At 43.6% G+C, this 14,114-nt stretch overlaps 1 protein-coding gene across 1 annotated transcript in view; it reads left to right on the forward strand.

The window, feature by feature from the left end:
- Positions 1-14,114, forward strand: part of ATP8B4 (ATPase phospholipid transporting 8B4 (putative)) — a 138,334-nt gene that overhangs the window by 41,550 nt on the left and 82,670 nt on the right. The gene's annotated exons all lie outside the window — the stretch shown is intronic.

The raw sequence follows: 14,114 nt of genomic DNA on the forward strand, positions 1-14,114 counted from the left end.
CGCCTACACCTCTCGCCTACGCACCTACGGGACCTCTGTCCACCGGCTGCTTTGCCGCGAATGTAAGTCCCCTAACCTTACTCCTTACCCAGGAAAACACTCATCTTTACTCCTAATACTGGCGCTACCCTCCTACCCATAAAACCTTAACCCCTTACCCGAGTCCGCTACTCTAAAAAGCTTAACCCCCTACCCATAAAAAACCTCTATCCTTATCCCCCTACCCACTAAACTAACCCTTAAATTAACAGCAAAGCGGCTGGCGGGTGAGTGTCCAGCGGCTGCGCTGGAGGGTCACTCTGCGGCCGAACGCCAGTGGACACTTGTTCGCGGCGAGATGGCCGTGGCCAAACGTCCCTTTCCGCAGTTAGTGGTTCTTTAGAAGTATTATTTCCCATGGGTCCGTTTCTTACAAGCAGGTTTTTGTTTTTTTTACCGCCCTTCCCCCCCACCCCCCTTTTTTTTCCACGTGGGTAAGAAGCAAAGTGTCCCCCGATAGAGAGAAAAGCGATGGGGTCCCCCTGCTTCCCAAGATACATGCCGGCAAAGTAGCGCTGGTGCTGTCCCCTACATGGGAAACGAAATAGCAGCTTCAATCTCCCGCGGCGTCACGCGGGCCAATAGGAAGCCATGACGTCATCCCTACGTATGTATATCTTTATATAGCGCCATTAATGTACATAGCGCGTCACAGCAGTAATACACGTGACAATATTATAACACATCATGGGCATAAGTGCTTCAGACATAACAGTAACATTAGGAAAGGGAGTCCCTGCGCCAAAGAGCTTACAATCTAAGGGGTAAGTGGGGAGAACTTGCAGAGACAGTAGGAGGGTGTTATGGTCAGTGTGTCTGCAAGGGGTCAAGGTCAGTGCATAGGAGATGTATAGGACCACGGTTCAGCTCCTGGGACACCCTCCTTGCCACCCATGTTAATAAAAAAAGGAGGTGCAGGGGTTGGACTGCTTTTTTAATCCAAAGAGCTGATGGTAAGTATATGTATTATTTTTGCGTGTGTGTTATTGTCCATGTGAAAGAGCCGAAGTAACTCTTCAAAGAAATTCGCTTGTGCACACCACTTGAAATAAAACGTAACATTTAATTGTACGAAGTTAAAACAACTTGTTTGAGTATTTTCAGCTCTTCACCTCTTTCACCATAACACCGTATTCCCAGCTTTGCACCCACTAAATAATCACTAAAGAATTTCTTGAGTATTTGCACCAACATTACGGGTCAAATTGGGGGAGCTGTGTATTTTATCAACGTCACTTTGTTTTTGTGTCACTGTCTAGAATTATATTTTATTTATTCTCATTTTGAACTGCATAAAACTGTGCATTGATTAAATAAAACTGTATTTGTTATGGATACGTAAGAGACCGTGGGGAGCATTCATTCACTTCCGTAATAGGGTGTCGCAACGCAATCCCGCGTCAACTGCCATTCAAGTCAGTGGCAGATAAAGTGGTAAACCAATCAGGCGGTTCCCCCCCCCCCCCAAACATAAGTTTGAAGCAGGGGCTTTCCTGAGCTGAACCCCGTTAATTTCAGCTCCAGGGACCCCCTGCTTCCGTAGATGCTGACCTCCATAGGGGGCGCCGGTAGCTGCTCCGCTCGGCTAGCAGGGATCACGCCATGGCGGCGTTTCAAAGCTCCCCGCGCCCTGCTGGCCAATAGGAAGCCGTGACGTCATCAGGTTCGACTTCCTATTGGCCTTGAGTGACATGTCCGCTTTAAAAACTTTGCAGAGATACCGGCACCCCACATTGGAGGTCTGTACCTCGGGGAGCAGGGGGTCAACGGAGCTGAAATTAATGGGGGTTCAGTGCCGGAGACCTCCTGCTTCAAACCAATGTTTAAAAAAAAAAACTATTTAAAGAAAGTGTGAATTGTTCCTGTAACACGGGATCGCAGTGCGTTTACCTGTATTGGAGATCGGCTACCTGCACCTAGCAAATTTATCTGGCGTGTGCCAAATATAAATCATTAACCAAGCGTCTTACATCTGATGCAGAGCGTTACTCAGAAGAGCTTATATAAAGGATGAAACGGACGCAGAATTTGATGCATCCCATTGTAACATGGGGACGGGTGAGATAACTCCCGCTGAACTACTCCTAAAACAACTCCCCGTGTTGTAAGGGGCCTTTTGTCTTGAACGGTTTATTTAAAGAGATTTTCCAAACTCACTTGAAAAATGTAAATAAGGGGCGGTGGGGGGTAAGTGGGGTTACCGGAAGCAATAATAGAGGTCGGGGTATTGGCGAAGCATCCGTCACATCAAACATTGCCTGAGATTACGTAGCAAAGCAACGTGTAACCATTTTTAAAAGGGACAATCTCTCCTAGGACCAAAGTGAACTAATTCCAGCCATGTTTTTTTTTTTTTTTTTAATGTAATTTATTTATTTATTGAGCGGCTTTTAGATGTTCCAGCAATGACATAAAAAGAAGACTTATTTATTTCAAGGGCGATCTCCTGGTCACAGGGCTCTGGGCTACTTTTGGGCCTGTTTTGCTGTTAGGTGAGGCTTTGAGCAGCTTAAAGGAGCAGATGCCCCTCCCAAAAAAAAGTGCCCCCCCCCTAGGTGGAAAGCAGCGGGTCTCCGGAGCTGAACTGCATTAATTTCAGCTCTTGAGACCCCCTGCTCCCCGAGATAATTACCTCTGTAAGGGGGATGGGGTGGGGGGTGTCATTCCTGGTCATGCGGGCCATTAGGAAGCCGCAAGGGTTGGCATCATGGCTTCCTATTGGTGTGGGAACTTTAAATCCGCCATTTCGATAGCCCCACATAGACCAGCCGGAGCTGGTACTAGTGTCCCCTGCTGAATTTAACGCGATTCAGCTCTGGAGACCCCTTGCTTCAAACCTATAACTGCAAATGTATAAAAGGAACGCAGAATTGCTGCTTCAAACCTCGGTTCCATGTGTTCTCTCTAAATGACACGTGAAGATAAAACATTCACAAGGAGACTAATTCTTATTTGAACTGCATTTGCAGCCGGAACACGTCACCTGTCTCGTGACCTTGAGGTATTACAATTGCCACGAAAACAAAATAAATAGCCACCGCCATGTGTTTAATAAGCTGTTTGTTGGAATATTTATGTGTAGAAGGGACTGTACCTTCTAGAGGAACTATTTCTCTTCCAATCTCTGCCCTGTTCATACCAGTACATAAAACTATGAATCAGTATTGAGAAATACATGTAATTGCATCAAGAAACTGTTATCACATCAAAGTGAAGCAAGTAAAGTTGGATTCCCATTTGGACCGGGTTTGGATTCTTCTTATTTTTTGTTCCAGCGAAGGTTATATTGGGAATTCTTGCCATGTTTTTTGGACACTTTATTCCTGGGGCAAACATTTGCAGCGTTAGTTCTAACCCTGACCCTTTCAGCACCGGTGGCGGGATAGCTGCTAATTGCTCTCCAGTGTGAGTGGTCTCTCTGGTGCTGGAATGGTTCAACTTTGCCCTGCCACGGTGTGACTCGGATAATGTGTAATCTTTATAGGACTTCATGTCCTGCGTACAGTATCAAGGAAAAGAAAATACTGGAACACATGGCAATATTTTCATTTTGTTTTTTCTCTCGCCCTTGCGGATCTAGTTTGTGTTTGATGCTGATCCGTAGCCAGAGAGATTTAACACTTCAAGTGTTTGTTGTCCCTTTGGGGAGCAGTGAAGGACAGAGAGGCAAAATATGTCAATACGGGTGTACTTTGCTTAGCGGCACTAAAATACCTCTTTTTGACACTCTCCTAGTTGAAACATGAGGCAAAGTATGTGGGATTGAGGAAAATAGGACTTAGATATATATATATATTTTTTTTTGAAGCTTGTATTTTTCTTTGGAAACGTTGATACTGACCAGCATTCAGCTTCCAGTGTCCTGAGTGGTAAAACCTTGAATTAAAAACGTGTGCATGAATTTCCCTTATTCCCAGTGATAAAAAAAAAAAAGAAGCAAAAATGTGAATGTGGGTTTATACAAATTGGTTAAATGGCAAATGCGATAACGCGCCCTAATGGTGTTAGTAAATATATCTTTTTTTTTGATGCATTGGGGTCTTTTTTTATGTATTTGGGTGGGTTTTATATGTATTGTTTTAAAAAAATGTATTGAGGGGGTTATATGTATTGTTTTTTTTAATATGTATTGGGGAGGTGTTTTTTTTTATGTATTTGGGTTGGTTGGTATATATTTTGAGGGGTGGGGGAGGTTGTATATATTTGGGGGGGATTTTTCTAATATGTATTTGGGAGTGGGAAGTTTTTTGCATTGGGGGTGTTTTATTTGGTTGGTATATATTGTGTGATGGAGGAGGGAATGAGTGAGAGTGGGGTAATTGACAGAGAGGGGGAGAGTGAGAGTAGAGAGGGGGTGAGTGAGAGGAGAGGGGGTGAGCGGGGAAAAGAGGGAGTAAAAGTGAGACGCAGGGGAGACAAATACATGTGAGACGAGGGGCAGGGATTTGAGTGAGAGTGGGGTAATTGATGGAGGGGGGGGGGGGAGAGTGAGAGGTGAGACTGAGGCGAGAGAAATCCCTGGGAAGAGGGAGGGAAATAGAGGGGGCCCACAAGGTGTGAAATGGGGGGGGTCGTGAGGTGTGGAATGGGGCTTGCAACACTGCTGGTGGGGGGGGAGGTCAGAACTGTAGTCCTGGGCCCCGGGAAATCTGTCTGCAGCCCTGTGTGTATGTATATAACCTCAAGAATAACAGGAGAGAATTTCAACTTAAACTGAAAAATCGCTTCAGCTTGCTCGAAATGCGTGGGGGCACTTTAACAAACCGTTCTGAAGAACTTATGAAGATTGTAGTTGACAGCGCAGAAAGAAACTGAAGGAATCGCTAACAAAAAAACAGGATAAGAAAATATCCGATGAGACTAAAACAATTAATGAGGAGATGACAAGAAATGAAGCAATCCCAAAACTCAAGAACTCAAGAACAAGAACTGAATATGCAGAGCTGTGCATTACAATCAGCAAACGTATAACTGAAGATGTAAGAACATGTAACAGTAATATGGGGAAGGCGACTACCGAAGAGGACAAGAGCTTAAAGAAGACAAAGCAAAGATTTATGGTTGGGAAGAAGCAAATCATTGCATTCCAACAAGACGATGTATCAACAATAAAAGGCTGTGCACTTATCATAAAGAGAGCTGAGGACTTCAAATGAAAATGTGCGCGAACACAGGGAATAATCCAGCAGAGGACAAGCGAGAAGAAACACCAATGATGTACCATGTGTCCTTCCAGCAGAAGTGACAAAAGCAATAAAACCTATGGAGAATGAGCTCTAGGGAAAGATGGATTTACAACTAAAATCTTGGAAGTAGAGAAAATCCTTGCAAAACTCTTTACTGCTGCTTGAAGACCAGCAGAGTTCCAGAACAATGGAATAATGCTGTAGCTATCATCTCCCACAAGACAGAGAAGACCCTAAGAACTACAGACCAATCACGTACAAGATTTTTACGAAGATGCTCACTAATCGGCTGCAACAGACCCTGCACCCAGTCTAGAAACATTTTGGGATTTTTATAGTGGAAACAACACAATGGACCGCATCAAAGCTGTACAAGAAGTGACTTCCCAAAACAATGCATACGATTTAACACTCTATTTAGGAATACTAGATTATGAAAAAAACATTCGATTCAACCTACACCTCCAGCGATCCTAGATGCACTAAGAGGACAAAGTGTTGAAGAAGCGTACATTGATATTCTAAAGAACATTTAGGAGAATAAGACCTCAACGATTAGATTAGCTGAAGTACAGACAAGATAAGGATCAGCAAGGGAGTGCGGCACGGAGACATCGTGTCACCGAAGCTTCTCCCAGCAACATTGAATTGTTGAAGACATTAGATTGGGATGAAAAAGGAATCAAAGTCAACAGTGAATATTTGAGTCGATTACGGTTTGCAGGCGACATGGTTATTTTTACCGCAAATCCAGGAGAACTCCGGCAAAAAAATTGGCAAACTTCCATAGGCAAGTAAGAACGTGAGCCTCCGTGTGAATCTCCGCAAGACCACAGTGATGTTTAACAAAGGTGTCAAGTCTGCAAAGATTTAAATAAATGGAATAGAACTAGAAGAAGTAAATCTTGGCCGACAGATAACAATGGATGGGAACATGTGAAATTAAATCAATAGGAGTAGTAAGATGAGATAGAACGCGTTTGGAAGAAACAAATAAATATTACGACGGAACCTACTACTGTGCCCAAAGGAGAACGTTTTCGACCAGTGTTCTGCCCGTGCTCGCGTATGGATGTGAAAGTTGGACTTTAAATGCGAAGATAATTCAGAAGCTTCAGACAACTACAAAGTAGTATGTAGAGATGCATGCTGGGTAATACCCAAAGAGATGGGGAAAAAGAAGAAATGTGTTTGAAACCAAACCAATGTCTGTGACATCATCACAAGGGTAAAGAAATTAAAATGACAGTGGACTGAACATATCGCAAGAGGAAATGGCCATCGTTGGACAAGGATGATACATACCCGACAGGGTTCAAAGAGAGGTTAGAAGACCAATGTGACAACCAAAAGTTAGATGGGAGGATGAAATCAGAAAATGTGTTGGAGTAACGTGGAGAAGAGAGATTTGCAACCGCAGTACCTGGAAGATCATTAGGGAGGCCTTCATCAAACAGTGGATTGACGAGGGCTGATTATGATGATGAGACAATATATATATATATTTAACACAGTAATTAGAAAAAGTACCAACCAGTGTCCCAGGGGGCATGTGACGTCAGCGTCAGGCATTGAGGAAAACTCAGACAGGCCTGCCAAACGCTATCACCCCTCCCCCCCACCCCCCAGCATGGAAACTCATCTCCAAGTAACGAGCGACAATGTTTTGTATAAACATATGTAAAATACATATGTTTTTCCTAAAACCTCTCTCTTTAATTTTTGGTTATACAGCACATGTTATTATTAAAATAAAAAATGTGACAGTACATGTTTACATCTGAATACAGCAGATAATACTCAATGTACAGTATTAAATAATAGACATAAGAAAATACTACACCATTGTGATAGTAACAATTAACAACAAAAGCAAATTTGATTACATATTACTTGGCACCTGTTGTGCCGCCAGCTACCGAGTTGAGCGTTCATCTGAAAACAAATTAAACATGTCTGAATTACGAAAAAAAACAAGTGTTAAACGTGTGCCTGCTTCCATTTAATTGCGACTGCAGTTATACCAAGCTGAACTCCTGAACATCTTGTGAACGTATGGCCGGGACCAGCTTCTCTGGAGGAAAAACTATTTATCCCATGGTTAAAGTATTCTGTATATTCATTATCCGACCTCTTGTGTATCTCTGATACGCATTGAGAAGTGGGGGAAAGTAGCCAGAAACGCAAACTAACTCCAGAATGCCCACTACCGACATGTTCCATGGGAACGTTTCAGGGATGCTCACATCTGGCCATCCTTGTTTATCAACTACGATCTGGCCCGTACACGAGAGTAACATTTTTTACAGATGTACTTTTCTCTTCACATCACACTTAGGCCCGTGGAAGAGACGCAATAGCTTACAAACACCTGAGTTATTATTATTATTATTTTTTTTTATCTTCTTTCCCATCGAATAACAACGTTTTGTTGGGTGCCCGGGGTCAGAAAGGCACTTGGCTCCGTTTTCCCGAAATGGTAAACTTCAAATAAAATTGTGTTTGAAGCTAACTCGCCCTCCCCGTTAAAAAATAATAATCCCAGGAGCTTTATAATACGCTGCACAAAGAAATTTAGGGAAATCAGGAAATCATTGAACTATGTTTGGCGGAAAAAGCCTGGGAACAAGGATTTTTTTTCTTTTAAAACCACTACCAGATTTTTTTATTTTATTTTAGTGAATCTACGTTACCATCTCATATGTGGGGTTCTGTTGTGGGTTTCTAGGACATCTGTATCTTTACTTGATGTCTTTCTGCTGTAGACATTTATATGGGGCCTAAATATTTTTAAATGCCCAAGTGATCAGCAACATTTTGGAGCCAGATGGGTCCGTTAAGATCCAGGCTCTTTGGTCATGGAGTGAGTTTGCTTCAATTACACCAATTCAAATCAAAGAGCTTACAGCCTGTCTGTTTTACGTAGAGAAAACGTGGATAAAGTGGCACAAAATGGAGCAAGTTGTGGCAATATAAGCCCTGCCCCTCCCTCCCCCCTCTTTTCATCATGATAAGCAGGACTCACCGTCCAGGTGTGAGTGTAATTAGTAAGGCAGGGGTGGGCTAACTCCCGTCTTCAAGGGCAACTAACAGGTCAGCTTTTCAGGCTATCCCTGCTTCAGCACAGGTGGCTCAATCAGAGGCTCAGTCTAAGACTGAGCCACTGATTGAGCCACCTGTACTGAAGCTGGGACTGATTGAGCCACCTGTGCTGAAGCAGGGATATCTTGAAAACCTGACCTGTTGGTGGCCCTTGAGGATGGGAGTTGGCCCACCCCTGCAGTAAGGTAAGCCAGCTCATTATTTAACTGACATTAGAAAATGAGCCGCTCCGACTCTGAACATCCTGAGCCCAGCGAGAGTAAATATCTGGAGACCATATGGACGAAAAGCCTTCCCAAAATTTCAAAACAAAGCTCCTTGCCAAAATGAAATAGCCGAGTCCATTTATAACATACATACTGTAGCGCGCCAATGGAGTGTGCTAACTTGCCGTTCTTTCAAAGCTCAACTGTGACCACGTATAGACTGTGATTCCACGTGCTTCCTGGTGATCGTCACAGAGAGAAATGTCATCCCCCTGCCCCCTTTAAATTTACAGAAAGGTTAGAAGATTCAATGTTTTCTGGCGCATCCGGTCAACAAAGCAAAAGTCTGCGGCGCCAGAGAATGTGCCTGCCGCCATTGCGCGGCAGGGGGGGGGGATCCATGCTTCCGAATGGGACTCCCCCGCAGTGTTCATCTTCGTGCCGCGACTATAAAAGGTTTTAGCTACATCTGTAATTTGTAATAGGCTATTATTATCTAAAAACTTTTTTAAATGTTGCCGTTTATTTTTAACATGTTTCCTTTAGGCGGCTTGCCCCGTTTCTTGCACTTTATTTAAAAAATTTTTTATCTGTGCCACTGGAGATATTTGTGTTTGGAACATTTAGTTTCGGGCGTATAAAATGGCTTCCCATCTTTTCATCTTCTCAAAGGAAGTAATACTATTTGTTAAAACAGCCGACCGTACGGCACATTGAGCCGCAGGTTCTTCCAGCATTACAATGAGTTGGTAACACACCAATAACGTGGAAGTGTCATTTTTAAATAAAAGTCTTTTTTTTGGGTGGGCGGGGCCAAAAAGATATACATTCGACCTATGTGAAAATTCGCCATTTTTGCGTACCACAGCGTTCAAGATTCCGAGTGTCTTATTTTTCAAATCGGCAACAAAACCTGTTATGCAACTGTTAGAGACGTCATTGTTGATTCTTCCTGTGAGCACAGCCCGAAATGACCCTATTTTCAAATGAATTGTAAGGCATGAGTGGGTTAATATGTAAAGAAAACGTTCATGGCAGATGAAACTAGATGTTCTTCATCCTTTGGCTCCTCTACAGGGTTTGCTCATCATGTGACTGCAGCTACTGCAAAATGTTGTACACGGAGTTACGTTTGCTAAAAAGACAGGACAATATTTTATACCTTGCCGCGATGCTGCAGGGACAGGTCGGGCTGACATTTGCTGCCTGTAGCAGTAGATTAGCAATCAAGCAACAAGAAAAATAGTTTTTTTCCACTTGGATTTACTTGGGGAAAAGAATAGCCAGTGACCCATGAAAACTTGAAAGTCCTCGGCAGAACCTGATTAGTTTTTAATTCCAAGGCTCAAACGACTAATCCAAGCTGAAACAAACACCCTTCCTCGTATGGTGGCAGGCTCTTTATTCATTGACATCACATTAGTTTATAAAACAGAATATTGGAGTGTAAATATTATACTGGCTCACATTATCTGAAACTGACAGATGAATAGCTGGACCACACAGCCACTTTTACGTGCAGAAATAGCAGCGCGTTTGTTTAGAATCCAAATGATCTAAATGCTAAGGTTCAGGAAAGGATGGTCACGTGTGGGATTCACATGAGGTGCAATGAGAAAGACAGTCTGGATTCAGTTACAGATATTTACTTCTGCCCGCTGTTATTCCTCTCTCTTCTAAGCCACACAATACACACGTTGGCCGCTAGCTTCCGCGTCCCGCGCGCCTCAAAATCGTTCAGATTTCATAAGCTTATTTACGTTTATATAAGTTATGGTGGGTGAAAAAGTGACAGAAACCCTCCACCTTGCAGTGTACAGCAAATAAAAATACCACTGGTGAGCATATTCACATTCTTAGACAGGTCTGCAACCCTGCCTTTCCCCATTATCTCTTAGCATACAGCCAGGGATTCTGGGGAATGACATGCAAATGAGCACACAGTGTCACAATTTGCTTCATACCCATTTTAAGATGGAACCCTATAAGCATGTGCATGCTGCATTACACAGCTTTTCAGCACAGCCTGGGTTAAAGAAGTACATCACTTAGATTGTAAGCTTTCAGGGATTTCCTTTCCTATTGTCTGATCTTATTTGTTGCACATATTGATGTTACACTGGATGTCTTGCATATCTGATGTGACTCTGGGTATCTTGCTTATCTGATGTGACACTGGGTATCTTGCTTATCTGTTGTTACACTGGATATGTTGTTTAACTGATGTGACATTGGGTATCTTGCTTATCTGATGTGACACTTGGTATCTTGCTTATCTAATGTCACATTGGATATCTTTATTATCTGATGTCACACTGGGTATCTTGCTTATCTGATGTGACTCTGGGTATCTTGCTTATCTGATGTTACACTGGGTATCTTGCTTATCTGATGTCACACTGGGTATCTTGCTTATCTGATGTTACACTGGGTATCTTGCTTATCTGATGTCACACTGGGTATCTTGCTTATCTGATGTTAAATATTGTTTTTAGGTAGTGAGAGTAACATTATGTAAAACTTTCATGATGGTCGAAACCTTCAAAAAAAAAATATATAGTTTCCTTTGTAACAAGTTGTTTTGGTTTAGAGCTTGAAACTGAATCGCATTTACCTCCGCGTGCACCAGCAAAGAAGAAAACATTTCGCTCACATCTTTTTATTTTTGCTTCATTTCAACCAAACCAGATACAAATGTAGGATTGTATTCCCCCGAACCGAGCAGGGCCCTGCACTCCGTACGCTGTTAACCAGCCTTCCTCTTGCTTCAGTCATAAAGCTGACATCTCCCTTGCAGTTGGAATATGGCTTTGCATTATATGTAGTAGGGGCCAGAGAAAGACATATTCCACAGACAGTAGGCAAGAGTAGCCCAATTGTACCATTAAAGGTACAGTACGTCACTCAGCTGGGAAACACATTCTTTTTCAAACAAACCTATGTGTGCTATACACAGCCACCCTTTCATTTTGTATTACACCCCCGTGACCTCTTTTTTCTTGTCACGCTCTTTGGGGTGGCAGCCACGTCCACTTGAGGTTTCACTCTATGAATCTATATTTAATTATTTCTTAGGAGAAAATACATACATAAATGCTGGATATTTGAATGACACTTTCTGTCTCTCTGGAGTAATTTTGAAAGTTTAACCCTTTCAGTGAGGGAGGATGCTTTCACTGAAAGAGCCGGTGCAGGGGTGTCCAACTCCAGTCCTCAAGGGCCACCAACAGGTCAGGTGTTCAGGATATCCCTGCTTCAGCACAGGTGCTTCAATCAGTCATGATTGAGCCACCTGTGCTGAAGCAGTGATATCCAGAAAACCTGACCTGTTGGTGGCCCTTGGGGACTGGAGTTGGCCGCCCCTGAGCTAGTGGAATAAAGTTAACACATTCACTGCCAGGGGGGTGGGCATGAAAAGCAATGCGGTGCAGGCCTCTCTGTCAGCGACAGGGTAAAGCAACAGAATATACACACTCACACACACACACACTCTCACACTCACTCACATGTTATAGTGAAATTACGGCTGCTGTCGTTTATACATTGCCATGAATAGGGTTAAGCATGGACAGACCTTTTCTCATGATACTTTGTATAGATTGAAGGCATTGAGCTTTAAACCATCATAAAACTTATGTTAATCCCCTTTTCAAAAGACCCTCGCCTTAAATAGACATTTTAGAGCAATATATGCCACTGTGTGCATTATTTAATCCTCGCCGCATTAAATTGCAAAACCAGATTTGCGATTCTGGTGTGTGTTTACAACAGACATTTCTAAGCCAATGATAATTATAACCGTCTCTGCGGGTCTATGAGCTGTCTGCTTCAATGCAGATTCTAATTCTGAAGTGGTTTATTGTGACAATATATAAACCAACTAAATCCTTTCGTTTGGAAAGTTGGTCCGCAGCCGTGCTCAGTAAGTCCGCTCACCGGCTCACATGCCAGAGGTATGTCTCATTAGAACAGGGGCAGCCACATCCCAGTCCTTAAGAGCTACCGTCAGGTTTTCAGGATATCCCTGCTTCAGCACAGGCGGCTCAATTAGTCCCAGCTTCAGCACAGACGGCTCAATCAGTCCCAAGACACGTGAGCGGTTCAGCCAATGAGAGCGGACCAGCCTGGTGACTCGTCCGCCACGCCTCCAGCCTTAGCGCCCATCGCTCGCGCCTACTATAATCTCTGCCTTATGCTGCTTCAGGGGTTTAAAAGATAGACGGCATATCATTGCATTCTCTGGAGAACCCCCTCCCGCCCCCCAACTTTTTTTTTTAAATCAATCTTTTTTATTATTGGTAACAATCACATACAGGTTTGGGTACAGTACAGGTATGGGTACAGTACAGGTATGGGTACAGGTATGGGTACAGTACAGGTATGGGTACAGGTATGGGTACAGTACAGGTATGGGTACAGGTTTGGGTACAGTAATATCATAAACGCATAGTAACAAATTTAGTTAAATAAAATAAAATACTGTGATGACCAATAGGGTTTTCTTGTAGGGGGTAAAGAAGGGAGGGGGAAAAGTGGGGGGGAAAGGGGTGGGAGGAGGGAGACAAACAGAGGGGGGGAGGGGGGGTCACCCCAGGGGTCACCCCAACTTTTTTAAGCAACATTGCCTCCAAAATAAATCAGTTATCTCTACAGAGGGGTTCTCTGGATCACCCAGTTTCTGAGATATTGGAGATTGTTTGTTGGTTTTACTGTGAGACACCATAAAAGCTACAATATGGCCGCCGGGTCACAAATGCAAAGTGGCAACGTCATCTCTACGGTGTTGCAACTTTGCATGGGCCAGTGGAGCGAACCTGACCCCCACCGCCATTTTTGCCGCGTGTCGCTCAGGGAACCGAGCGCCCCCCCCGGGGTGGTTCGGCTCTTAATTTTCCAGCTGTGATGACCGCTGCTTCAAAGGGTGGAGAAGTAATTAACGCACCGCTCATAATGGATTACATTCGATTTAGGTGCATGGCTGGTAATTAATGGAGATCTTGCTCTGCGATGCACGCATTGCTTGGTCGCTCAGTGATGCTGCCAATGTAACACTTCTCGTTAAGTTAGTATGTAGTTTACAACATGATATTTTTGAAAGCAACGTCTGACTATAACTTGAGAAGCAGCTTTGCATGTCTACCTGGCAGCCAGTCTTGGATAGATAACTAGCAATGCAGATGTACCAAAGCCATCAGTGCCCGGGTACAAGGGATGCAGATTAAGGGCCGTTTTTTACTCAACAGCTCCGTGCCATAATTCAGGGGTGCTCAACTCCAGTCCTCAAGCCCCCCCCTAAAAGGTCAGGTTTTTAGTATATCCCAGCTTCAGCACAGGTGACTCAATCAGAGGCCCTGATTGAGCCACCTGTGCTGAAGCAGGGAGTGATTGAGCCACCTGTGCTGAAACTGGAATATCCTGAAAACCTGACCTGTTGGGGGCGTCAGTGGAGTTGAGCACCCCTGCCATAAGGCATCAGATAGCATTTTAGTGACTTTGGCTCTTTGCAGTCCGACACCCCCCAAAACCTCGGCAATCCGCATCAAATGTAGCCAATAGCATCTGGCTAAATTGGGGCGCAAAT

Source organism: Ascaphus truei, chromosome 18 (genome assembly GCF_040206685.1).
Source record: "Ascaphus truei isolate aAscTru1 chromosome 18, aAscTru1.hap1, whole genome shotgun sequence".
In the NCBI taxonomy this organism is placed as follows: domain Eukaryota; kingdom Metazoa; phylum Chordata; class Amphibia; order Anura; family Ascaphidae; genus Ascaphus; species Ascaphus truei.